Source organism: Heloderma suspectum, chromosome 3 (assembly GCF_057233095.1).
Source record: "Heloderma suspectum isolate Gila_16-S chromosome 3, 16-S_ref, whole genome shotgun sequence".
Lineage (NCBI taxonomy): Eukaryota > Metazoa > Chordata > Lepidosauria > Squamata > Helodermatidae > Heloderma > Heloderma suspectum.
This window is the reverse complement of record NC_139460.1, coordinates 61,420,124-61,442,060: the sequence shown is the minus strand read 5'-3', so window position 1 is coordinate 61,442,060 and position 21,937 is coordinate 61,420,124. Positions and strand designations below refer to the sequence as shown.

The 21,937-nt window shown below is 44.0% G+C and overlaps 1 long non-coding RNA gene across 1 annotated transcript; it reads left to right on the top strand.

Annotated features, from left to right (window-relative positions):
• Positions 1-1,922: 1,922 nt before the first annotated feature.
• Positions 1,923-21,936, top strand: LOC146349735 (uncharacterized). The gene is made up of 5 exons (XR_014788817.1): positions 1,923-2,027; positions 3,193-3,301; positions 5,794-5,905; positions 18,626-18,757; positions 21,792-21,936. It is a non-coding gene; the product is annotated as an uncharacterized LOC146349735 (long non-coding RNA).
• Position 21,937: the final 1 nt, after the last annotated feature.

Here is a 21,937-nt window from a genome sequence, read left to right as displayed (position 1 = left end):
GACCAGCCAGATAGGCGATTAATAGATTTAATAAATAATAAATAAAATAAATTCTCTGTTTAATCAGACTTTCAATGAACAGTAATTAGGAAGGGTTTTTTTTCTTTTCAAAAGCTGCTTTCTTTTCAGATTTCATTGGGTTTTTATGTGGAATTTTGATGAATTGTATTGTTTTATTGCTTTGTACTTTTAGGTAGAGCAATTCAACGGGGTAGGTAGGAGGGAGAATTTGCTGGACAAACTACCACTTCATTTGCTCTACCTGGCTCATTCTGGCAGGGCAGAAGGTGTGAGGGGCACTTTTTCTATTGTTATTGGCATTTTGGGCTGCCCTCCCATTTGAACTTATTTATTAATTAAATTAAATGCTGCCCAAATAGCAGATACCCTTGGGCTAGTTTGCAATCATACCCCCCCCACACACACACACACAACAAAATAACCAGAACCAACAATGAAAAATACAACAATGTATATATCAAAATATTACAATGTTAAAACCTACAAATATTAAAAATATTAAGGAGCCAGCTTAATAATTAGAACACCAACAGGATTTCCCCCCTTCCATTGCTCCAAATGGAAGAGGAAGAACCTATGGCCAGCTCCAGGTCTGGCATAGGGTTTCCTCTGTTCTAGAATCATATCAGGGGAATACAAGGGCTTTGGTCCTGTGGATGCAAAGCCTCTTCTGATCCACCCTAGGCTTGCCTCCGTTTTACTCCCTCTGCCATCAGAGTTCTGATGGCGGAGTACCAACACAGGCCGTCTTTCCTGCTACCACACAGAGGAGGCTTCCAAGGGCAGATCTCCTCTGCCTGCACAGGTGGAGAGGGAGGTCCATGGTATCCTATGATGCTTTCTCAGGGACCACAGGGTTGCAGCCTAAGGGTGCTTCCAGAGAAAGGAGTCTTAGAACTAACCATCCATAGGCATCAGGCAGCTATTCTATCTTTTCTTCCTTAAGAGATCCACCCCCACCACCCCCCGCACGCTAAGAAAAAAGATGGCAGAAGTGGTGGGAAAACACGGAAGACTCTAAATGGAAGATGTCATCAAGTTCTGTGAATGAGGCAGGATAAAAATCTGTGAATGAGGCAGGGTGAATGCTTCATCTTGAAGCACCCCAAGAAACATCTTGGAAATTTTAATTGACAGTGAAATTTAATATAGAAGTATGTAAAAAAGAAAGAGTTTAAATTAGGGATGGGAGGATCACTTACCCCGTTCCGGGTGAGGAGGTCCACGGGGGGAGGGAGGCGATCCATTCCTCCCCCCCGGAATCCATCCAGGCTGGCTCTGCTCCACCTTGATCCTGCAGAGCAGCAACGGATCCGCCCCGGAAGGATTTCATGTGGAGGTGGAGGTGAGTGCTCCGTTCCGCCATGGGCCCCAATGGGGCCGGATTCTTGGAATCCAGACTCACTGGGGTCCGTGGCAGATTTCTCCCCCATCCCTAGTTTAAATAGTAAATTACTTTTTTAAGTTAACTACTGAAAGGTCATTTCATCCAGTTGTGATGTCTCCTACAATGTAGGGATGTACGAAAGGGACTTACCTGGTCCCGCAGCTTGCTTCGCAGTGGGGGGAGGCGCTTCGGTTCTCCCCCCGAAGTTCAGGCCGGGGGGGGAGGCACCCTGCCTCGCCCGGCCAAAATTCAGGCTGGAGAGAAGCGACCCATCTCCCCGGCCGCGAAATACAGAAGTAAAAAAAAACAAAACAAAACCACACACCCGTGATAGGCTACATAACGATTAACGTAGCCTATCACGGCTAGATTGCCAAAGTCAGCCGTGATAGGCTACGTTAATTGTTACGTAGCCTATCATGGCTGACTTTGGCAATCTAGCCATGATAGGCTACGTTAATCGTTACGAAGCCTATCACGGGTGTGTGTGTTGTTTTTTACTTTATTTTGTAATGGCAGCGGCAGTAGCCGGTCGGGAGACCGGCCTCCGCCCCCACCCCCGACGAAACGCCGCCGAACTCCCGCCGGGACCCACCGCCGAGAGGGACATTCGAGGGAGGTAAGTCCCATCCAGGGGGGGGGGCAGGGGGGCGGAGAATTTCACCAACAATTTCGGGGGGCCGAATGCCTTGGCATTCGGCCTCCCCGAGATTCGTGGAGAAATTCTCCGCCTTCCCTACTACAATGGAAGAATTCCAAAGTACATGGGACCAGGTTTTTTTTTTTTTTCATGAGCTTACTTCAGATTAGGGATGTCAGAGAAATCCGCTGCGTATTCAAATGAGGCTGGATTCTTTGGAATCTGGCCTCAGGAATCCACAGCAGATCGGGACCACTTACCTCTGCTCCAGGAGGACTGGAGACAGAACAGCACTCGGCTGCTTCTTCCAGCCAGAGGCGTTCGCCTCCTCCCTGTCCCTGCTGATTGCCTTAAAAAAAAAAGTCTTTTTTTTTTAATGGCGATGGGGGGGGGGAATGTGCCCATAGACTTATATGCAAATAGAGTCATGAATCTTGCATATGTCTATGAGTCCATAGGCTTATATGCCAGATTCACCTCTCTATTTTGCGTATAAGTCTATGGGCACATGCGATCAGAAGGCTGTGCCCATAGACTTATAGGCAAAATAGAGTGGTGAATCTTGCGTATAAGCCTATGGACACATAGACTTATACACAAGATTTATGACTCTATTTGCGTATAAGTCTATGGGCACATCCTCCCAACTGCCTTTTTTAAAAAAATACTTTTTTTTAAAGGCAATCGGCAGGGACAGGAAGGAAGTGAATGGGTCTGGCTTGCAGGAGGGAAGGTAAGCACCCCCAAGCCAGTCCCTCCCCAGGATCCGAACGGAGCAGAACCGCTCTGAGGATCCCAGGGGGGGAGGAATGGATCACCTCCCTCTGCCACGGATTCCCCACCAGAACAGATGGTGGGGAATCCATACACCCCTACTTCAGATAAGGGTAGAATTAGGTTCTATACCTTTGGGTTATTTTTCTAAAGTGAACCAGTAACCCATTTATGTTGTTGCTGATGGTTATTGTTGTTGTATTATTCATTTACGTATAATTATACCAAAGCAATCTGGATACTGCCTCGTGTTTGTGTGTAATAAACAAATACAACATTTATGAAAAAATGTTTTGTGAGCACAAACAAAATTCTTGTACAGCCCTTGTTTAACCTGAATAAATGATTCTTATGTTTATTCTTTTGGAAGAATTCCATCACCCGTTATAACAGATAAAAATCTGAACATCCTTGCAAACTTCAGACAAACAGAACAGCTGAATCTGACAAAGAACTTAATCAGCAAAAATTCTTCGTAGGTATGTTTGATGATGACAAACATTTAAGCTGTGGCAGCATGTTTCTCAGAAACTTTGCAAAATACGACTTTTTAGAGTCACTGAGATTTGATGAGTTGTATTCTAGAGGTGTTACTTAGCAGTAGCTGGCACAGTGGTGTGATAGGCAGTGGCTGCTGCGTGCTCTCTGCTGCCACTGAATGGTGTCCAAGAGGGAGGGTTCCTGATATCCTTATCCAGTGGATGTGATGCGATGACAGTAGAGGCGGTGGATAGCTGGGACAGCTCAGGAACATGGCTGCCAACTGCTGGTGTTTGGCATGAGCCTGTGTCCATGCTGGCCACCGCAGCCATGCACCTGCATGTTTTTGACCTAGCCACACCTTCCCTCCAACACTGTGTCACAACACGCATGGATAGAGGCATTGGGGCTCTTTTTGCTTTAAGTTGTGCTTAGTGCTGATGTTATGAAGATACACTCTTGATATAGCTTAATCCATTAAAGGAGATCATGCATGGGATGCATGCACCTACACTATGGAATACTGTACTCATAAAGAACCTGCCTGAATGCCTGAGCAGTGCATGAGTAAGGGTGGACAGATCTGTTAATCTTGGTCTTTCTGAGACTGTTGGATTTTAGAGGTCAGGCTCATTCCATCCCATTTTCACACAAGCTTGTGATTTTTTTTTTAAATATCTGTATGGAAATCTGTCCTTTTTTGGTGCACATTTTTCCTAATATGTAAATTTTGTGCCAATGGTTAAACACACACATTTTCCCCAAGGATTTTACATGGCTGAAATGCAGTTTGGTGTGCCCTTTTTTCAGATATACATATTTTGTGTGTCACTTTCCGCTAATATGCACTATTTTTGCACATTTCTCTGGAGATGAGCAGCATGAGAAAGTTCACAACAATGTGAATTTTGGTACACAACTATGACTTGCCTTGCTGAAAGGCTTGGGAGATGCAACTATGGGAAACACCTTTAAAAACCACTGACAAAGTGGTTTTTTCATCCATGGCTACACATGAGATCCCTATCAGTACTAGAGATGGGTGACTTCCCCCTGATTCATAACAAGTAGATCTGAAAAGAAACCCAAATATCCATTCGCCCCAAACCAACCCTTCAAATCAGAAATATTTTCTGATATTGGCTTGTTTTCCAAAGCCATTCTGATTTCAGAAGTTGCTGAAGTTTCCTTAAGAACTATGGGAAGGCCTTAGGGACTAATCTGAGCCAGAAGAGAATGCAGAAATTTCATACTGTTACTTCTTGTTTGAGGTGACCATTGTTGTTGTTGTTCAGTTGGTAAGTCTTGTCCAACTCTTCGTGACCCCATGGACCATAGCACGCCAGGTCTTCCTGTCCTCTGCTCTCTCCCGGAGTGTGCTCAAGTTCATATTCATTGCATCAGTGATGCTATCTAGCCATCTCATCCTCTGCCGTCCCCTTCTCCTTTTGCCTTCAATCTTTCCCAGCATCAGGGTCTTTTCCAGGGAGTTTTCTCTTTGCATTAGGTGGCCAAAATATTTGAGCTTCAGCTTCAGTATCTGTCCTTCCAATGAGCACTCAGGGTTGATTTCCTTTAGGATGGACTGATTTGACCTCCTTGCAGTCCAGGGGACTCGTAACAGTCCAGCACCACAGTTCGAAAGCATCAATTCTTCGGCGCTCAGCCTTCCGTATAGTCCAGCTCTCACAACCATACGTTGCTACTGGGAAAACCATAGCTTTGATTAGATAGACCTTTGTCAGCAAGGTGATGTCTCTGCTTCTTACTAGGGATGGACGAAAGTCCCTTACCTGGTCCCGGAGCTGTTTTCAGGGGGGGGAGGTGCTCCATTTCTCCCCCCGAAATTCTTGGCGGGTGGGGAGGCGCCCTGTCCCTCCCCGGCAAAATTCTGGCCGGGGGGAAGGCGCCCCATCCCTCCCCGCTGAAATTCTGGCCGGGGGGGAGTGCCCCGCCTCTCCGGCCTCGAAAGAAAAAAGTTATGTAAAAAACAACAACACACAACCTGATAGGCTACGTAAAGATTTACGTAGCCTACCACGGCTAGTTTTTCGAAGTCAGCCGTGATAGGCTATGTAAATCTTTATGTAGCCTATCACGGCTGACTTTGAAAAAAAAAAAGTGCATACGCTAATGGCGGTGCCCATGGGCGCCGCCATTTGCGTTCCTTATTTGGGCACAGGTAGTCTATGTAAAGATTTACGTACACTATGGCGAAAATAAGGGCAACGCAAATAGCGTTGCCCTTATTTTCGCCGTAGTCTACGTAAATCTTTACGTAGACTACCCGTGCCCAAATAAGGAACGCAAATGGCGGCGCCCATGGGCGCCGCCATTTGCATACACGCTTCCCCCCCCCCCAAAGTCAGCCGTGATAGGCTACGTAAAGATTTACGTAGCCAATCACGGCTGACTTTGAAAATCTAGCCGTGATAGGCTACATAAATCTTTACGTAGCCTATCACGTTTTTGTTTTTGTTTTACTTTACAGGAAATGGCGGCGGCGGCAACCGGTCGGAAGACCGTCCGCTGCCACCGAACTGCTGCCGAACCGCCGCCGACCTGCTGCCGGGATCCGCCGCCGAGAGGGACATTCGCACGAGGTAAGTCCCATCCCGGGGGGGCGGGGGTGTCGGAGAATTTCCCCACCAATTTCGGGGGCCCAAATGTGTTGGCATTCGGCCTCCTGGAGATTCGTGGAGAAATTCTCCGACATCCCTACTTCTTACTATGCTGTCTAGGTTTGCTATAGCTCCTCCCAAGGAGCAAGCGTCTTTTAATTTCATGGCTACAGTCACCATCTGTGGTGATCTTGGAGCCCAAGAAAATAAAATCTCTCACTGCTTCCATTTCTTCCCCTTCTATATGCCAGAAAGTGATGGGGCCAGATGCCATGATCTTCGTTTTTTTAATGTTGAGTTTCAAACCAGATTTTGCACTCTCCTCTTTCACCCTCAACAAGAGGCTCTTGAGATCCTCTTTGCTTTCTGCCCATAAGGTGGTATCATCTGCATATCTTGATAATTCTCCCAGCAATCTTAATTCCGACCTGTGATTCATCCAACCCGGTGTTTCTCATGATGTACTCTGCATATAAGTTAAATAAATTAACAATGTACTTGCAGTGTTTTAAAAGTAATAGTAGTAGTAGTAGTTATTATTATTATTGTTATTGTTATTATTATTATTAAATTTATTAATCGCCCATCTGGTTGGTCACCCAGCCACTCTGGGTGATGTACAGCATATAATAAAACAGTTTAAAACAATAAAATTCTACAATAAAAACATTTTCTAAAATACCCTAACCCACCCCAAATGCCTGCCTGAACAACCACGTTTTTAATGCACAGCGGAAGCTCATTAAAGAGGGGACATGGCGGAGTTCCCTAGGGAGGGAGTTCCACAGAATGGGGGCCACCACCGAAAAGGCCCTCTCCCTCGTCCCCAACAGTCTAGCTGTCCTATATACTCTGCATATAAATTAAAGAAGCAGGGCGACAATATACAGCCTTGTCGTACTCCTTTCCCAATTTTGAAGGCTTTATCATAGTCAATGAAGCAGAAATAGATGTTTTTTCTGGAATTCTCTTGCTTTCTCCATGATCCAGCGAATGTTGCCGATTTGATCTCTGGTTCCTCTGCCTCTTTGAAACACCGCTTGTACTTCCGGTAGTTCTTGGTTCACAACATTCTGCTTAAGCCTAGCCTGTAGGATTTTGAGCATCTCCTTGCTGGCATGTGAAATGAGCGCAATTGTACGGTAGTTTGAACACTCGTTGGCATTGCCCTTCTTTGGAATTGGAATGTAAACTGACCTTTTCCAGTCTTGTGGCCACTGTTGAATGTTCCAAATTTGTTGGCATATTGAGTGCAGCACTTTAACAGCATCATCTTTTAGGATTTTAAATAGCTCAGCTGGAAGACTGTCATCTCCGCTAGCTTTGTTGTTACTAATGCTTCCTAAGGCCCACTTGACTTCACTCTCTAGGATGTAGGGATGGGGGAGAATTTCTCCCCGAAACTTCGGGGGGCTGAGTGCCAACGCATTCGGTCCTCTGAAGGTTGTTCGGGGAGAAATTATCCACCCCACTGCCCCCCGCCCCCCCCGGGATGGGACTTACCTTTCACGAATGTCCCTCCCGGCGGCGGGTCCCGGCGGCGGTTCGGCAGGTCTTCGTCAGGGGCGGGGGCGGCAGCCGATCTTTCGACCGGCTGCCACCGCCGCCATTACAAGCAAAGTAAAAACAAAAAAACAAACACCCCTGTGATAGGCTACGCGACGATTAACGTAGCCTATCACTGCTGACTTTGCAGATCTAGCCGTGATAGGCTACGTTAATCGTTACGTAGCCTATCACAGGGGTGTTTTTTTTTTTTTCTTTTGAAGTTCGCAGCCAGGGAGACGGAGCGCTTCTCCCCGGCCTGAATTTCAGCCGGGTGAGGAGGGAAGCCTCCCCCCCCCGGCCTGAACTTCGGGGGGAGCAGCGAAGTGCCTCCCCCCCATCGCGAAGCAAGCTGCGAGACCAGGTAAGTGACTTTCGTGCATCCCTACTAGGATGTCCGGCTCAAGTTCAGTGACCACACTATCATGGCTATCAGGGACATTCAGATCTTTCCTGTATAGTTCTTCTGTGTATTCTTTCAACCTCTTCTTAATCTCACCTGCTTCTGTTAGGTCCCTGCCTTCTTTGTCCTTTATCATGCCCATCTTTGCACAAAACGTTCCCTTGATATCTCCGATTTTCTTGAAAAGTTCGCTAGTCTTTCCCATTCTATTGTTTTCCTCAATTTCTTTGCATTGTTCATTTAAGAAGGCCTTCTTGTATCTTTGCTATTCTCTGGAACTCTGCATTCAGTTGGATATATCTTCCCCTTTCTCCCTTGCTTTTTGCTTCCCTACTTTCCTCAGCTACTTGTAAAGCCTCATCAGACAGCCACTTTGCTTTCTTGCATTTCTTTTTCTTTGGGATGGATTGAGTTGCTGCCTCCTGAACAATGTTACAGACCTCCGTCCATAGTTCCTCAGGCACTCTGTCTATCAGGTCTAATCCCTGAAATCTATTCCTCACCTCCACTGTATATTCATCAGGGATATGATTTAGGTCATACCTGGATGGTTTAGTGGTTTTTCCTATGTTCTTCAATTTAAGCTGAAATTTTGCAATAAGAAGCTCATGATCTGAGCCACAGTCAGCTCCAGGTCTTGTTTTGACTGACTGTATAGAGCTTCTCCATCTTTGGCTGCAAAGGACATAATCAATCTGATTTCGATATTGACCATCTGGTGATGTCCATGTGTAGAGTCGCCTCTTGTGCTGTTGGAAAAGAGTGTTTGCTATGATCAGCGTGTTCTCTTGGCAAAACTCGATTAGCCTTTGTCCTCCTTCATTTTGTACACCAAGGCCATGTTTGCCTGTTATCCCGGTTATGTCTTGACTTCCTACTTTAGCATTCCAATCCCCTATGATGAAAAGGACCTCTTTTTTTGGTGTTAGTTCTAGAAGGTGTTGTAGGTCTTCATAGAACCGATCAACCTCAGCTTCTTCAGCCTCAGTGGTTGGGGCTTAGACTTGAATTACTGTGATGTTGAATGGTTTGCCTTGGATTCGTACTGAGATCATTCTGTCGTTTTTGAGATTGTACCCCAGTACTGCTTTTCCCACCCTTTTGTTGACTACGAGTGCTACTCCATTTCTTCTAAGGGATTCTTGCCCACAGTAGTAGATATGATGGTCACCTGAATTAAAATTGCCCATGCTTGTCCATTTTAGTTCACTCATTCCCAAGATGTCGATGTTCAATCTTGCCATCTCATGTTTGACCACCTCCAGTTTACCTTGATTCATTGATCTTACATTCCAGGTGACCATTACAAGTCCCTCGAGCCCAAGACTGCAAACTTTAGTGGCATCTCTAATGTGCACCACATGGTTTCAACGGAGATTAGTTCTCCCCTTTTTCTAGCCTCGCATAGGTGCACATGGTGGCAGAAGGCATTGTGTCCACTCCCAGGGAGAGGTTGGATAGGAACAGGAATCTGTGGGGGTATGTAGCTCCTAGCTGGTAGGTGGTGGACCACAATTATGAGTCTTCACAGACTGCATCCTCTCTCCTTAAGGGATATAGCATAGGTGAGGCAGGTGGCTTTGAATTTTTTATCTGAGAACCTGATCTGTGCTGGGACCCAGGCTAGTTTGTCTATTCTACACTGTTCCTGGGGGAAACTGAGGGAAGATTGGCATGAGTGGCACTGAAGACTGGAACGAGTGGCAAGTCACTGTGGGAAATGAGATCAGCAAATCACTCATAACCTGGGACACCTTGAACAGAACATATTCTGGGACCTGCCCAGAAATATGTATGGAGGAGCAGATAAAGTAGGTTGTCACTGCGGATCTCATACTGTGTATAACAAGTTAAATACATTTGTCGCACTAGTTCGACCAGCACCTTGTCTTATGAGCACCTCTTACAGTAGCCCTCCCATCTGTTGTGTGGTTCAGATTTAAAACGCACTTCTTTTATCAGAGGCTTTTGCATGTGGCTAGTACCAAGCCAATTCTACTCATAAGCAACATTCTAGTCAGGCCCATAGGCTACAATTGCCTTTTTTGATCTAGATACAGTATTCATAGGCAACAGTGATATTTTGTCATTAAGCTTCTCAGCTCTGTTTAAGAACATTTAAGTTAATCCCTTGAAAGGGAGATTTTGCAGCTCTATTGTGCTGGGTTCCCACCCATGGGACAAGGAGTCAGAACTAGCTATTAATGCACAAATTCAATATTTTAGCTGGAATCCGAAAAGACTATTTTCTTCACAACATTTCTGTACTGCTCCCCATCCAAACAAATTCCAGACTGGTGAACACAACAAGTACAATAGTAAAAAAGATAGAAGATTAAAACACCATATTAAAATTATTAAAAACACAATGCCAATGAAAACTGTGGTTGGTCATTTAAGGAATGCTTCCTGGAACAGAACTGTTTTCAGGAGGCACCGGAAGTGTTGGCGCCTGCCTGACCTCCAGGAAGAGGAAGTTCTAAAGAAAGGATACCACCACACTGAACCTTCTTCTCCTGGTGGACTGGTCCATGTGCCCTATGTCCATGTGGAACCACCAGGAGCATGCCTTCTGATGACCTCAGTGACCAGGCAGATTGGTAAGGGAGAAGGCACTCTCTCAGGTATCCTGGTCCCAAATTGTTTAAGGGTGCATAAACTAATACCGAAACCTTAAACCTGGCCCAGTAGCAGATGGGTAGCCAGTGCAGTTCCCTCAGCAAAGGAGTTGTAGGCTGAAAAGGGAAGCTCCTGACAGCAGCTGAGCTGCTGCATTCTGCAGTAGCTCCAGCTTCTGGAGCAGAGTTAAGGGCAGCCCCACATAGAGGGCACTGCAGTAATACAGTCTTGAGGTTACTAGCACCTGTACCACTGTGGCCAAGCTATCCCTGTCCAGGAGAGGCCATAGCTGGCAAACCAGACAAAGCTGATAAAAGCACTCTGGTCTGCCATAGGCATTTGGGCCTCCAGCAACAATGATGGATCTTGGAGTACCCCCAGACTACAGACCTGATCTTTCAGAAGGAGTGCAACCCCATCTAGAACAGGCAATGAGCCTATCTCCCAGACTTAGGAACCACTCACCCACAGGGCTTCCATCTTGCCAGGATTCAGTTTCAGTTTATTGTCCCTCATCCAGCCTATTACTGCATCTAGACACTGATCCAGGACTTGCACAGCCTCTCCTGATTCAGATGTCACAGGGAGATAGAACTGTGTGTCATCAGCATACTGATGGCACTTGGCTCCAAATCCTCGAATGACCACTCCCAGGATAGGGATAGGCAGACGACCAGTGTTCAAGGTCAACAAGATTCTTCAGATATCTGCTTGTGGCTCATGTCTCCTTGATTTGCGCCTCCATTGGTGATCACAAATTGGGCAAATGGGAAAATTGTGCAAAAGTAACAGTTATCAAATGTGAAATTTGCACAAAAAATCCCAATTTTGCACACATTTCCAAAATTGTGCAAATTTGCCCCACAGACTAAAGCATGGGTGAATTAAAAGTTTTGTATTTTGAGAACATTGTGCATTGTGAGAAAGTTGTGCATTTTCCAAGGGAAAATATGTTCCCATTTGCATTTGTGTTAGGGATTGTGAACAGGGCATTTTTGAGTGATTTGTGAAATGAAACAAAATTCTCATCCCTAATCTATGCTGGGCTTCCTTGTGTGAATGGAAACTTGAAACATGCAAGAACATATTTTTCTAGGCTGGCTAAGCATTCCTTTCTCATTCAAGAGGACTGAAAGCTTCAGTGCATGCAGGGTTCTGGATCATAAATGCTGGTTTCATTCATAGTGAAAAATGTGCTAAAATATGAAATTAAGCTGATTGATGTTAGCGGCACATCTGGCAGACATCCAGATTGTATGAAGTACTGAAAATAATGCCAGAGTGCCAAGGTTTTGTAATATAAATTACAACATTCAGATGGTCAAAACTTTTTTTTAAACCATGTTTCTCTGTAAAACAAATTAGATGAAAACTAAAACTGGTTGAAATGGAATTATTTAATTTAGCCATTTTATGTGCTTGCTTGTAATTAATTTAAACACTTATAATTTATTCATTATAATCCATTTACTCAATATAATTCATTTACTCAATAATATAATTCATTTACTCAATAATATAATTCATTTACTCAATAATATAATTCATTCACCAGTTTTATTCATGTACTCAGTATAATTAACTCTTTTGAAATGAATATATATTTGTTAAGATTCACTGGGTTTCTTTAAGGAAAGCATTAAGATGTCTCAGTTAAGTCAAAAGAAAAATAGAGACTATTCTCATACAGATTAGCTTCTTCGTAATACCTTCTGTTGTTTATAGCTCAGATATCTTAGCTGATAATAATATTGGCTTGTTTTCTAGAAGTGCATGTGTTCTGCTGAAACAATGGGCCTTTTTGTTTTTAAAACTGGCTAGCAAGAGAACATTTGGGTCATGATGCATATTTTCAATATATAGTGCCTATACATCACTGAGACTTGGGGTAAAAACCAGGGAAATTCAATTATCAAAAAACCCTGCCTGTTTAAGACCAGAGTTAAAGCTATCTCATCTTGGCTCAAACTCCAAATAGCCAGGAAATTAGAAACTAAAGCTGATGCCTTAACAGACGTGGCCCATGATCACCGATGATGTTGTGCAATGGCACAAACCGTGCTTGCTCATAACTTGCTTGCCGTCCATCCCACTCATTTCCTTAGTCTTTCAGGCCCAAATCCAGATTGGGAGGATGGAGTGCCTGGGACCATCAGAGGTGTCCCATGTTTTCCTGGTCCTGTATTGCCTTATGAAGCATCTGAGCTTTAATGTCTTGCTAGAGGAATCCTCCTGTGAGCTGAGCCACACCTTTATTCTGTTGACCCATGACTTTACTTGTGAGTTGACAGTGGGGAGATGTATGTGTGGGGGTCTCCTCTGATGCAGCAGGGCTGAGAGTGGCATTGCCACTCTCCACACATACCTCCACACATGACGTGGGATGGTGCTTGTAGCTGCATTTCCTAACACAGATGTGATTGATGATGTTAGCAGTAATGATAAATGTCAAAGCAAGGACATGTTTCATTTTTTTTAAGAGGCACCAAGAAAAAAAGGTGCGGGTATGGAACATATTGATTCTGATCAGGAATGGGTAGCTGAATTATATATATTACAGTACATTTGTAGACCAGGGCCTTTCCCTCTCTAAAACAGCTTTCCCTGACATGGGGCTTTCCTGATGTGTTGGAATACATCTCCCATTATAGAGGGGGGCAGGGTGGGCAAGGCTGTTCTAAAAGGTGTTCACACAGGGACTTACATAGAATATGAAGTTAGGCAATTGAGCTCGTGAACCTTAGCTCACACATCTTTTCTGGTGTGAAATGATATTGAGAGGATGCCGTTTGAAATGAAGAAGTGGGATGTTTAATCCTTCCACTTATCATTTATTCATAACTGCAAAATGATACCACCAAAACTGTTTTAATCCCACCAGACATTTCAAATTCTAAAGCATCCACAGATAGGCCCTGCAGCATGCATGCTGGCAGAAATCTGAGAGCTCCATTACACAGGTGGAGAATTCCACATCAGTGCCTGTTCTGTCCCCTTCCAGTATCATTGCAGGACTGGGTCGTTCGTTTTAGATGGCTGTCCTCATCATGTTATTTTTCCTTTCTTTCCTTCTCATGGGGGTGGTGATGCTGCTCAGAGGCATCGCCACCTTTCCACAAAAAAGCATTACACAGTCTTGGGATGTAGCGACAGCTCCTCCCAGGTTCCTGCCCCTTTCCCTCCCCTTGCACGTTACTGGTAGATCGGGACCGACACGCAGACAGTTGCTCCACCGATCTCCCTGGGCACCCCTGCCTCGCCATTCAGTGTTTTTGACAATCTCTGCCATTTACTCAGCTGTTTACTCACTGGGAATGCACAGCAGGGGGCGTCCCAGCAGGTCAGAATGCCATCAGGCTGCTCTGCTGACCTGCTGCCTTGTTCAGAACGCTGCAGGCCAAAAATGGGAAGGACCCAAAGTGGTGCAGGCACAGGAAGGCGACATACCCCGCAGCCCATTGTCACTGCCTTTACCGTCATTACTGCACACCTAGAGATGGGTGGATTCCCTACCTGCCGGTCCTCCAGGGAATCCACCCTTGGGGCGAGGCGATCCGTCCCTCCCCCTGGAATCCTCGCTGGCTGGCTCTGCTCTGTGGCAATTCCACAGAGCCGCTGGCCAGCTCTGGAGCGCCAGCGATAAAGCCGCCATTGCTGTATCGCTGGCTGAGGCTGACTGACTCCGGACACAAATGGCACCCACTATGCCATTTGTGGCCATAAAGCTCATAGATTAAGCTAACTGCAGCCATAAATAGCTGCATTTAGCTTAAACTAAGGGTTTTACAGCTGCAAATGGCATCTGCGACGCCATTTGTGTCTGTTGTAGGGATGTTGGAGAATCCCGCCTGGAACGGACCTACCTGGTGGCGGATGTGGCGGCGGCGGCTCTGGGTCATCTTCTGGCCACTGCCGGGCTGCTGCGGCCGCAAATGGCAGCCCTCATAGCGGCCACCATTTGTGTCCCTGCATTAGGCCGTGATAGGCTACGTAAATACTTACGTAGCCTATCACGGCAGAGAGCAGGGGCACAAATGGCGGCCACTACGCCATTTGCACCCCCGCTCTTTGCCGTAATAGGCTATGTAAGTATTTATGTAGCCTATCACGGCAAAAGGCAGGGACGCAAATGGTGTAACGGCTGCCATTTGCTTCCCCGCCTTTTGCCGTGATAGGCTATGTAAATACTTATGTAGCCTATCATGGCTTAATACAAGGATGCACATGGTGGCCACGGAGCGGAGCCGGCTGGGGAGGATTCCGGGGGGAGGGACGGATTGCCTCCCCCCCCGCCGCCGAAGGCCCGGACCAGAACCAGGTAAGGGATTCGTACATCCCTAGTCTGTGGTTTTTCACGCGATAGGCTAGCCTATCAAAACAACTGAACCACAGTGGTTCATTCACACTAGGGGAGAAATACACGGGGAGGTCATGGCGCTCCATTTGTGCATATTTGGAAAAATACCACATTTTTTCCATTTGAGGAAAACATGGGATAGGAGGGTGGAAATGGTGGGATAATGACTGGACAATGACGATGTCATGGAAAGGACCCGCACAATTCAGTGAATGGCCAATCATGAATGTGCAATTAATTGGAGGGGTAGAGACACCCCAATGTGGTAGATAATAAACATTTGTCTTTCATTCCCCCAACCCATTTTGGTAGGTTGGGGATATGATGGCAATTTTAATGTGGTGGTGAATGATTTTTTCCCTCTCATAAATCATGGTGCAATTCCAAATCCAGAATAAGAAACTTGAACTTTTATGTAATTCAGTATAAGCACCGTGACACAAAAAACAACATAAGGATATTGAAAATTACTATTAGAGCACTCCCTCTCACTGTCCAACCCATCCTGCCAGCTACTGATGTAAGCAACAAAGTGGTATGGCTCAACTCACAGGAGGATTCCTCTTGCAATATAGTAAGGCTCAGATGCTTCGTAAGGCAACACAGGACCATTACAACGTGGGACATCTTTGCTGGTCCCAGGCACTCCATCCTTCCAATCTGGATTTGGGCCTGAAAGACCAAGGAAATGTGTGGGTGCATACAGGGTAAGTTATAAACAAGCACAATTTGTGACATTGCACATCAGCATCTCTGATCACGGGGCACATCTATGAAGGCATCAGCTTTAGCTTCTGATTTCCTGGGTTTTTTGGAGTTTGAGCCAACATGAGATGTTAACTCTGGTCTTAAACCAGCAGGTTTTTTTATCATTGAATAAAAATCCATAGTGCAACCACACTTGGAGTACTATGTACACTTCTATTCACTACACCAGAAAGGATATTGTAGAGTTGGTAGGGATGTCAGAGAATTCCACCATGGATCTCAGTGAGACTGAATGCCAGTGCATTTGGCCCCCCGAAATCCATGGCAGAACAAAGCCCCCCCACCCCCCGCCCCGTGAAAGGTGCATGAAATGGAGCACCTACCTGGTGCCATTCGCGCCGCCATTCACTTCACGATTTTTCCCATGATAGGCTATGTAAATGCTAAAGTAGCCTATCACAGCTAATGCAGGGATGCCATTTGCGTCCCTGCAGAGGATGTGATAGGCTATGTAAATATTTACATAGCCTATCATGGCAAAAGAAAGGGACACAGATGGAGGAGGCTACGGCAGCCACCATTTGCGTCCCTGCGTAGCCCAGCAGCGGCCGGATGTCGCTGCGGGCAGCTTTGGCCGGTGGCTCCGTGGAGTCACCGCAGAGCGGAGCTGGCTGGCGAGGATTTTGGGGGGAGGGATGGAACGCCTCCCCTCCACCGCGGGTGTCATGAAGTGAAACAGGTAAGTCATTTCGTATATCCCTAAGAGTTGGAAAAAGCGAATGAGGACACATGACATTGGCGTTTTCATGTATTTTAAACAGGAATGCTATTAGCCCTATTGAAGTGTTCAGTAACTGGGAATACCAAATGAACAGGCTGTCTGGAATGCATGCTAGCTCTGCCTCTAGATGATGTGTGTCAGAGTCTAGGGGTAGGGCCACCCCAGATAGCTCCTTTGTGTTCACTGTTCAGTACCCACCAATATCAAATGCCTGAATAGGGCTATTTCTACATATATCCTTGTTAACTGGCATGCTGCATATTTGTAGCTGAAGCATGAAAAGTAATTATTTTTGGGAAAACAGAAAAGGTAAAACAACCTCCAAAGTTTATCTTAGACTTACATTTAGGAGGCCTGAACAGTTGTTTATTTGCCACAGTGAAGCCCATTCAGGTAACGCAAACAAGCTAAATGTGACCCTTCTGGTGCTTTGTAGCTGCTTCAGATGCCATTCCACTCCCTCCCCCAATTCTCTTGAATTTGGGGGGTGGCAGGGACTGCAGCAGATGCAGCATGCAGCCCACGGGCCACAAATTGCCCACCTGTGGTCTAAAATTACCCGGTTGCACTACCATACACATTTTCCCAACCAGCTGAAGATATGTGTATAATAGAAAGTTATATGATCCTCAGCAGGATCAGGCAGAAGATCATTAAGATCTGTGAAACTGCTCTAGAATATAGGCATAAACATTTGTATAATTCGGCAATTTTTAGTATGTAGTCTAAAATTCTTATCCATTGACTTCAAATGATGGGGACAGTTTGTATGAAGTGGATTTAGCAAAATAGGTGTTCAGATCCATTCGTGCCATACATTTGGATAATTTTGTAGATATTTTCCATCTACCACTATTTGGAAACTATTCACCTCATTTGAAATTTCAGCACAATCCCAGCATTAGCACATATAGCGGACTTCCTCCAACTAAGATTTTTCCACTGTCACTCGTAGATGAAGTATAATCATATAAAGTTTGTCTTCCTATCTTGTCTGGAAGATGTTTAGAATTTAGATATCTGTTTATCTTCACCTTCATTGTTACCAAGATTCTCTTTCTCTGTAAATAAGAAGCTGCTGTTTCGTATGGTAAAGTACTAGCTGATTATTTTAAAGATGTATTTTATTTTAATTAAGTAGAAGTCTTAGCATCAGTTCTAGTATCTGTAATTTGTCATCTCTACAGGACATTTAAACTATTAGAACCACAGTACACACCAAAAATAAGCTCTCATTTTCAAATACCTAGATATAAATACTGGAATCACTGCAGAAGAGGATTATAGTCCATAAACATTTGTTAGCACAATTTTATTTCATAGCTGTAGAGCTATTTGGAACTAAAATACTTCAAAATATAGGATCCCTGGGAATGTAAAAAAATAAATACCTGGAAAAAGATTTTTTTTGTGTTTTACTTTCAATTTCATTCAGTCTTTTCGCAATGATGAGTTGTAACAATTCATTATCATGGCAGAAAGCATGCAGTATAAATGATGCAAGTCATGGTTGAAGGTGGGAAAAGCAGAATAGGAATATTATACTAGAGAGAAGCTTGCAGGAGAGACTGGTTTTGCTATTAAAAAGTTATCGCTAAAAACAATAACCTTTACAAAGTCATTATACTTTTGATTTACCAAAGCAAATTTATTTTTACAAGACAGAATGTTTCAGCAATGTTTAATAACAATAGATCGTATTTGGAATCAGAAGAGGGCTTTTTTTAGTGGTTCAACTTTCAATGAAGGAAACCTTTCCCTCTTTGCTTTATTAATTTTAATAATTAAATACTTTGCTTTATTAATTTTGAAGAAAGGGGTGCTTAAGAAACATATTCCAACAGCTTTTAATATTTTTATGGAACAAATATTAATTACAGCAAATATTAATTAGATTTGAGGGGGAAATCTGTTTCCGAACAGCAGACTTACAGTGATGTGCTCTTGTGTATTTGGATGCAGTCTTTACAAATGTTTGTAATACACACTGTCAAATACATTAGGTTTACAGATTATTTCCCTTTGAATGGATGAAAAGACAGAAAGAATCTTTCTTATTGTGCTTTTCCTTACTTTTTGAATGAGGCTTTTGTTCCATTGAGGATACCTTAATTGCTTCAGATAAGAGGAAAAAAACTTGATGTGCCATTTATATTCTCAGCTAAATATGAATGATATAACTTTTAATTATATTCACTGCCAAATTTTCACTACTACAGCTGAGATCTGGAATTGATTCTAGCTTTCAAGCAATATGCAAATCAAGTGTCGTGTGTTTTTTTCTTTCAGATTTTCCAGCAGAAACAAATACATAACAATGCCGGGCTGTACAGATGTCTCTGGAATACTACATTCATGGATGTTATCACTGATAGTACAAAGTAAAATTGAAGTCTATGGACACAACTTAGAGAAAGTAAGGTGTGTCTTAAATTACATTGAAATAAATTTGGCATGCTGCATTTCTATGAACACTTACTTGGGGATAAATTCCATTGAACGCAGTGGGATTTACTTCTGAGTAAACATTTATAGGTTGCAAGTGGAACACATTTACTAGAAAGTACCACTGAATCCAGTGAGACGTACCTGTTTAGGTGTTCAGTTTAAAATTTGTGGAGGGAGCTAGGGGGAGCCTTGCCCCCTCCACTCCTGACCTCCTCACATTGCAATGAAAGTGTAAGTTCATTTAAGTGAACGTGATTACAAAGTTCCTTGCGAACAGGACCCCTAAAAAGGCAGTTATGTGTATATAGGATTGCAGCCTAAATCTCTCTAATGTATGTCTGCAATGTGTGTTCCTTTAAAATTACTTTCAGAAATCAGTCAGCTTTGGCAATTAGAAGTGGGCACACTCCTTTTGGTTCACCTCAATTTCTGTGTGTATGTGTGTGCGCGTGCGCACACATGCAATTTCTCCTAGTGAATACTGAAGAAAAATGGTCAGATTTTCGGAGCACAGACAAGAACAGTTTTATTTAAAAAGCAACAACACACCCAATTTATTTATTGATTACAATTTAAGGAATTTGGGGCAGTATTCTACCAACTCTTTGATCCTCCTCGCAACAACCCTGTGGTAGGTTAGGCTGTGAGCTAAGGGACCAGGTTCATCTAATGCGCCTCATGTGTGAATGGGGATTTGAAGCTGGGCCTCTCCAGATTACACAGAGGCATCAGGCATGTCTTCCCGAGTTCAGTGGGGCTTATTCCCATGAAAGTGGAAAAAGGATTGCAGTCTAACTATAGTTTTCATCACCCTGTACATTTCATACAGTCTAATCTGCAGCTTTTAAGAACACAGCAGCAGGTATACAGATACTTTCATCTAAAAAGAACCCTTTAGAAAATTCATTCATCTTCTAGGCCTACGGAGTATTTCTGAGATGATGCATTCTGCTTGTCAAAGCTATCGAAGGGCATCTGCCCCTGTGATGGCTAAATGGCTTTTCCTGCAATGTATGTGAACCATCTCAAGATAATCTCTTTAAAAAAAATATATAGAAATGCTGTAATCTTTATCCTCTCAGGGAGTATGAGATTTCCACTAATAGCACCAAATTTAGAATAAGTTATTTGAGATAATCTCAAAGAAAGGACCCAGATGGTGAAATATACTTGTAGGCCAGAGAGAATGATAGATAAATGTGTACAAGGTCACTGATTTGGTTAGATTTGAAACTGGCAAAATCAAAATGATGCTTTTATTCTGCCTTTTCTTCCTCCCCTGCCTGGCGTTGTTTCCCAGGTTAGCACAAACTAACCAAAAATCTGCAAAGCTTTTATGTAGCTGAAATGTTAAACTCCTTGTATGTGTGATTTATGGAACTGCTATTATGTTAGAGCTGAGCTGAGTTTTTGTGAGTTTTGATTTTTGTGTCAAATTTGCATGTCCAGTGAGAGAAAGACTTCCCTCCAACAGCTAAGCACATTGAAAGTCTTTTGCTTTGTCCCCAAAGATCCTTTTTGCCCAATGATAGCCCTGCTCTAGGCGAAGTCCTCTGCTCTGCCTTCAGTCACACAGGCTGGAGGTGATGCTTACAGCAGTGGTGTTGAACCTCTTTCAGCATGTGTGGGTCAAATTCCATTTTGGAGAAGCTCTTGGGGGCTGCAATCCAGTGGTGGGCAGAGCTGAAGGGTATTTTGGGGCCCAAAATACCCAACTATCAGCCTATTTTAGCTTAAAGCTTTTACTGCCAGCAATTAAGCATTAGGAGACGCATTTTCAACCTTTTTAGAATGGGGGAAAAGCTGGGAAACCATCAACTGATAGGTGGTTGGGGAAAAGGGTTGTGACAATCTGGAGAAACTGAGATGGTCAAATTGGGAGCCCAGGAAGGCTAGATTTGGTGGCCAGATCCAACAGGGCACAAAAGGATGCAAGTAAAAGAAATTGTGATCCTCATCATGTATCGACAAATGGCCTGGGTGTGAGATCAAGCAAGCAGAAACCCATGTTGTCAAATGGCCAACCGTAACACACATTGGATTTGCCACATGCTCCTTCGAGCTGGTCACAGGCACGTGCTCCTTCGAGTGGTCAAACAAAGGCACATGCTCCTTTGCTCTGGTCACAGGCACATGCTCCTCGGAGCTGGTCACAGGCATGTGCTCCTTGGAGCTGGTCACAGGCACGTGCTCCGAGCTGGTCACAGGCACGTGCTCATTCGAGCTGGTCACAGGCACATGCTCATTTGAGCTGGTCACAGGCACATGCTCATTTGATGTCAAAGGAACAATGCACAGGGAAGCTTCTCTTCAGAACAGACCTCGAGATGAATGAGCATGATGGCTGTGAAGCTGCTGCGTGTGGTGTGTTAGTTGTGCCCGGTAATCGCTCCTTCGGTTTGTTAGTATTTTTGAATTTGGTTACAGTTCATCACACAAACACACGCACCTATAGAGAGAGAATGAGCTCGCTGAGCAGAGTGTGGCTTGTACCCTAAATCAATAATCTCCCTCCTAAATAATAATAGAGCATCTCCTGGCAGCCTTTTCTATTGTTCTGAATGTGTGTAAAAGAGCCCTTAATTAAATTGGATAAATGGATAACAACAAGAGATGAAAATAAAGTACTTACAATTGCAAGCAGTGGTTTGAAACTAAGCTACTTCACCGAGCTGTCAAAACGTAGACACTAGAGAGACAAGCAGAGTAGTGCCTTGCTACACATTGTGCCCTGCAAATGTTTGCAGATGTCATCGTGTGAGTAGCTTGCGGATATTTTTTTTTTTTTAAGTCACCTCTTCACCAATTCCTGCCACTGTTACTCATACCAACGATTTCCCCCCTCACGTATGTAAATACTAAGTAACAGTTTTCAGCATACCACCTGGAACTGTAATCTTACATATCCTTAGACTCTTCAGTAATTGGTTTCTGACTGTCAAGCACATCTTTATTATTTACACAATTGACAGTGTTTAATTCACATCAAGTCTCTTTTCTATTTCAGTTTAAGCAAGCTGTGGAACAGGCAGTTTCACACCGCACTGTAAACAACAGATAGCCCAGCTGGTCCTCAGAAAGCCGTTTTCAATTTCTTGTTGCTAGAATTGTTCACAACTAATTAAAAATAAACTTTAAAGTTTGACATTTTTA